Genomic DNA, 6,831 nt, shown 5'->3' with positions numbered 1-6,831 from the left:
TATGCAATGGGAGAAAAAAAGGAGTCACAAGACACCGATTCTAGAGGTTCACTTCTATGTATTCATACACTAAAATAGATATGCAATACTACTTTTGTGGTAAATAACAGTTATTGTGCTGACGTCCTTTCCCAGAAAACCATCACAGTCGCGAAATCAATGGCAAAAGGCGACTGGCTCCCGGAATTGCTCGCTCACGCCCCTGCTGGCGAAAGGGCCTCCGCTCCAGTGAGCTCCAGAGTGTATTTGGCCTACTCTTCCATGCTGAACAGAAGAGTTTAAAGAGTTGGCCGTATTCACACTTTACCCCCCCCACCCCACCTTACCGCGACATTCCGCTCGACTGTGGTGTACCCTTAAGATATTACTGGCTGGACATATTTAAAAACTTGCTCATTCTTTAAACTGCCGCGCCCGGAGTAGGAATCGATATTCAGCAACCTCTGGTCGCCACTATACGTTTGGCATTCATAATGTGTAACGGTAACCGGTTTTTACACACGGTTACCGGTAATGCAAAAAACATCTTTACACACCAAGCGTATCGATTTACCCCATGGCATTTAATCTTCTTTATATTTACAGAGCTCCTTCACACAAGCTGCTTGGCATAGCTTACAAAACGATGACAGAATGGAATGATGTAGTTGGTAATGCACAGCGATTGTGGAAAATAATGATAATAACGATGCAGTGAGATGTAATGTTAGTCATTCAGACCATGATAATTTCGTATGGTCAAATGAAGACGAACTATGAGTGAGTGGAAAAGAGATGTCGCAATTCAGACATTTATTTCCCGAGAAAGCCCAATTCTATAGCATGATATTTGTAGCTAATTTTTATTATTGAAAAACGTTTGATTTCCGACTATTTAATGAATGTATTGAATATTCCCTCAATTATATTATCGACATTTAAAAAAACGTACTTAATGCATCAATTATCCAAATTAAACCATCAAATCAAGTATTAAACCTCGCATAAATATGCTGCGTTTAAATATTTTTGTGGATTTTCAACTGATTGTGACTTGTCAATCGACAGTTTATAAAACACGCAGTTATGTATTTTCTGGTTGCATAGCAGTCTGGCGGGCACAGACCACAGACAGCAAGCACATGCTAATGGTTGCTGTGTTTCATTACTGTATTTTTGATAACATATTTAAAAGTATTCAATATATTGTCAATTATCGACATTTTGAATGAGCTATTAACTTGTCGGCAATTGAGGATATATTTAAGTGTATTAAATATAGTGGCGTAAATCAAACATATGTCAAGAATCAAACATAGCGACATTAGACCACATTAAACATCACAAGTTACATATGTTTGAAAAAAAAACAACCTTAATCACAACAATATAATCTGAAACGTAAAAAAAAATCTACAACTATCTACCTGCACTACATTCATGCAGTACAAAAAATACTTCGTTAAATTCTAATTGAATAGTGGTTATTGATCTATACCATTGGAGCTGATTGGAAATCCCCTATTGGTAGAGGAAGGTGCAGGTGTTGGCGTCTCCATCATTCCCATACAGCAACCAAGTATGAGCAACCTCTGACAATACTTGCAATGAGTAAATGTACATTCGAACGAGCACACGTGCCAGGCAGGCATGCTGGCTCCTTCATGACAAACCTTGATACTCAAGCGGGACTGTTATTATTATTATTCTATAGGTGTTATGCTAAAAAGATCATTAAACTTACTATTCTCAATATAATACCTGTTGCCAATACTGCAATTAACATCTACTGTATTCATAAAAAAAGATGTGATCGACTTTTAAAGGTATAAATGCATTGAAATACAGTAAATGAAATTGTATGTATGGAGCCGACCGTGATAATCGGAGGTGCAGGGGGGGAAGGCCAACTAACTAAACACAAAAAGCAGTTCTAAAGAAATGAGTTTTCAATTTAAAACTTGCGTATGCTGAGTTAAGAGCATCGTGCTCAGTGACGTGTGAGTGACGTCACACTGCTCCCCGCCCCGACGCGTCATTATGCAGCACAGCATCGCAAGCGCTTCAATTTCAAGAATCCGTCATTAGTGGTGCAAACTCTAATGATGTTCGAGAATAGCTGGTTCGCTGGCATTCAGCACAAATGACGTTCAGTCAATTCTAGATTTGAAGCTTTCGTGACTGCAAGGATTCATATTCTTAGGTTTTTTTCGGTAAAGTCACGTAGGTAAAACATCAAAATTAATAAAAATAAAAAAATAAAAATCACGACGTTTCGGAGGCAACACAAGTCTCCGTCATCAGGTGGGACCGTCACAGCCAGATTAGCTGCATCAAGTGAGGCAATGATTCAAGATGTAATCCCTTAAAAGCAGTGTGAAAGCGATGGGATTTTTTATTTATTTTTTATTAATTTTGATGTTTTACCTACGTGACTTTACCGAAAAAACCTAAGAATACGTTCAGTCAAGGCTAGGCATCATCATCATCATCAGCCATGCTCTATCCACCGCCGGTTGAAGACCTCCCCAAGCTAACGGTATTTCACAAGCAAATGTTTGATTTAGCTTCTGCATACCAGCTGATCTCATCGCTCTATCTCCTTGCTGGACGTCCTCTTTTTTTTACATTAATCTTTACCACTTGCCATCATCCCTGAGAACGGTGTTCTTCATTGCAAGGCCCGTGGGCCACTGGCGGCCCCTGGTGGCCTTTAGTGCGGCCCCTGGTGGCCTTTAGTGCGGCCCCTGATGTACGACCCCCACAATAGACAATTGAACACCCCCCCCCCCCCCACATCATCATCATCGTGCTGCTGTCAAATCCCCCTAATGCTTTCAAACGTGTGGCGCCCCTCTCGTACTGAAGATTTCGTATTGGCGAAAGTGGCCGCCTTCTGAAAATGAGTGAATGCCTTCGAGTGAAGCATCCTGCCCGGGCCCAATTGCTTTTCGTAACAGTTAACATTATATTCTTGGTTCTTTCGGTAAAGTCACGTAGAAGGGATTTCACACCTGATGATGATTGCTTGTGTTGCAGTCGAAACGTCGTGAGAATTTTTTATTCTTCTTGGTTCTTTCGGTAAAGTCACGTAGAAGGGAAGTAATAAAATAATAAAAATAAAACATAATAAAGATAATTATTTTATTTTATTATGTTTAAAAGCACGAAGACGCCGCTCTCTGATTGGTCGCGGTCAAAAGAAATCCGGAACGTCGGCTGATTGGTCAAACGCCGACCCCCCCCCCCCCTGCGATTCCTCATATTATGCGGCTTTTCTATTGGCTGTTTGATCCTTTCGCAGAGTCAAGCCACGCCTACTTCCGTGCGGGTTCCCCCCCCACCCCCCCTGCCCCCGCCCCGCCCCCACCTCTCTCTGTCCCGTACTTTCGGGTTGCTTTCGGTAATGACGTCACGCTCGGGGTGTTTTAATCGATCCGCGTGTTCGACGAACACATTAGAATCGATTATTGCGTGTAACGGTACGAATGGATCGATTTTGTTGGATTTTCGATTCTCGTTTATGTTATCTGACGAAGGGCGCATGCTTCCCGGAGTATTGTTTTGTTTTTAACAATATAATTTCCACAGATTGACCTTTCGATATACGCACTGTTTCTAAATGTCATCCGCTTTAAACTGCATCTGACCTATTAACTCGAATATTGTACAAACACACTGCATTGTACAGGGCGGTCCGGATGTATTGTGACCTCCCCCCCCCCCCCACATTTAATCCTCTAAAACTTAATGTTTCCAAAATAACGTTTATTTAAAACCGAAATTAATATGCAATGGGAGAAAAAAAGGAGTCACAAGACACCGATTCTAGAGGTTCACTTCTATGTATTCATACACTAAAATAGATATGCAATACTACTTTTGTGGTAAATAACAGTTATTGTGCTGACGTCCTTTCCCAGAAAACCATCACAGTCGCGAAATCAATGGCAAAAGGCGACTGGCTCCCGGAATTGCTCGCTCACGCCCCTGCTGGCGAAAGGGCCTCCGCTCCAGTGAGCTCCAGAGTGTATTTGGCCTACTCTTCCATGCTGAACAGAAGAGTTTAAAGAGTTGGCCGTATTCACACTTTACCCCCCCCCACCCCACCTTACCGCGACATTCCGCTCGACTGTGGTGTACCCCTAAGATATTACTGGCTGGACAGATTTAAAAACTTGCTCATTCTTTAAACTGCCGCGCCCGGAGTAGGAATCGATATTCAGCAACCTCTGGTCGCCACTATACGTTTGGCATTCATAATGTGTAACGGTAACCGGTTTTTACACACGGTTACCGGTAATGCAAAAAACATCTTTACACACCAAGCGTATCGATTTACCCCATGGCATTTAATCTTCTTTATATTTACAGAGCTCCTTCACACAAGCTGCTTGGCATAGCTTACAAAACGATGACAGAATGGAATGATGTAGTTGGTAATGCACAGCGATTGTGGAAAATAATGATATTAACGATGCAGTGAGATGTAATGTTAGTCATTCAGACCATGATGATTTCGTATGGTCAAATGAAGACGAACTATGAGTGAGTGGAAAAGAGATGTCGCAATTCAGACATTTATTTCCCGAGAAAGCCCAATTCTATAGCCTGATATTTGTAGCTAATTTTTATTATTGAAAAACGTTTGATTTCCGACTATTTAATGAATGTATTGAATATTCCCTCAATTATATTATCGACATTTAAAAAAACGTACTTAATGCATCAATTATCCAAATTAAACCATCAAATCAAGTATTAAACCTCGCATAAATATGCTGCGTTTAAATATTTTTGTGGATTTTCAACTGATTGTGACTTGTCAATCGACAGTATATAAAACACGCAGTTATGTATTTTCTGGTTGCATAGCAGTCTGGCGGGCACAGACCACAGACAGCAAGCACATGCTAATGGTTGCTGTGTTTCATTACTGTATTTTTGATAACATATTTAAAAGTATTCAATATATTGTCAATTATCGACATTTTGAATGAGCTATTAACTTGTCGGCAATTGAGGATATATTTAAGTGTATTAAATATAGTGGCGTAAATCAAACATATGTCAAGAATCAAACATAGCGACATTAGACCACATTAAACATCACAAGTTACATATGTTTGAAAAAAAAACAACCTTAATCACAACAATATAATCTGAAACGTAAAAAAAAATCTACAACTATCTACCTGCACTACATTCATGCAGTACAAAAAATACTTCGTTAAATTCTAATTGAATAGTGGTTATTGATCTATACCATTGGAGCTGATTGGAAATCCCCTATTGGTAGAGGAAGGTGCAGGTGTTGGCGTCTCCATCATTCCCATACAGCAACCAAGTATGAGCAACCTCTGACAACACTTGCAATGAGTAAATGTACATTCGAACGAGCACACGTGCCAGGCAGGCATGCTGGCTCCTTCATGACAAACCTTGATACTCAAGCGGGACTGTTATTATTATTATTCTATAGGTGTTATGCTAAAAAGATAATTAAACTTACTATTCTCAATCCAATACCTGTTGCCAATACTGCAATTAACATCTACTGTATTCATAAAAAAAGATGTGATCGACTTTTAAAGGTATAAATGCATTGAAATACAGTAAATGAAATTGTATGTATGGAGCCGACCGTGATAATCGGAGGTGCAGGGGGGGAAGGCCAACTAACTAAACACAAAAAGTAGTTCTAAAGAAATGAGTTTTCAATTTAAAACTTGCGTATGCTGAGTTAAGAGCATCGTGCTCAGTGACGTGTGAGTGACGTCACACTGCTCCCCGCCCCGACGCGTCATTATGCAGCACAGCATCGCAAGCGCTTCAATTTCCAGAATCCGTCATTAGTGGTGTAAACTCTAATGATGTTCGAGAATAGCTGGTTCGCTGGCATTCAGCACAAATGACGTTCAGTCAATTCTAGATTTGAAGCTTTCGTGACTGCAAGGATTCATATTCTTAGGTTTTTTTCGGTAAAGTCACGTAGGTAAAGCATCAAAATTAATAAAAAAATAAAAATCACGACGTTTCGGAGGCAACACAAGTCTCCGTCATCAGGTGGGACCGTCACAGCCAGATTAGCTGCATCAAGTGAGGCAATGATTCAAGATGTAATCCCTTAAAAGCAGTGTGAAAGCGATGGGATTTTTTATTTATTTTTTATTAATTTTGATGTTTTACCTACGTGACTTTACCGAAAAAACCTAAGAATACGTTCAGTCAAGGCTAGGCATCATCATCATCATCAGCCATGCTCTATCCTCCGCCGGTTGAAGACCTCCCCAAGCTAACGGTATTTCACAAGCAAATGTTTGATTTAGCTTCTGCATACCAGCTGATCTCATCGCTCTATCTCCTTGCTGGACGTCCTCTTTTTTTTACATTAATCTTTACCACTTGCCATCATCCCTGAGAACGGTGTTCTTCATTGCAAGGCCCGTGGGCCACTGGCGGCCCCTGGTGGCCTTTAGTGCGGCCCCTGGTGGCCTTTAGTGCGGCCCCTGATGTACGACCCCCACAATAGACAATTGAACCCCCCCCCCCCCCCACATCATCATCATCGTGCTGCTGTCAAATCCCCCTAATGCTTTCAAACGTGTGGCGCCCCTCTCGTACTGAAGATTTCGTATTGGCGAAAGTGGCCGCCTTCTGAAAATGAGTGAATGCCTTCGAGTGAAGCATCCTGCCCGGGCCCAATTGCTTTTCGTAACAGTTAACATTATATTCTTGGTTCTTTCGGTAAAGTCACATAGAAGGGATTTCACACCTGATGATGATTGCTTGTGTTGCAGTCGAAACGTCGTGAGAATTTTTTATTCTTCTTGGTTCTTTCGGTAAAGTCAC

The sequence above is a fragment of the Lampetra fluviatilis genome, chromosome 12 (assembly GCF_964198595.1).
Source record: "Lampetra fluviatilis chromosome 12, kcLamFluv1.1, whole genome shotgun sequence".
In the NCBI taxonomy this organism is placed as follows: Eukaryota; Metazoa; Chordata; class Hyperoartia; order Petromyzontiformes; family Petromyzontidae; genus Lampetra; species Lampetra fluviatilis.
The sequence above is the reverse complement of the archived record's forward strand: the minus strand, read 5'-3'. Positions refer to the sequence as shown.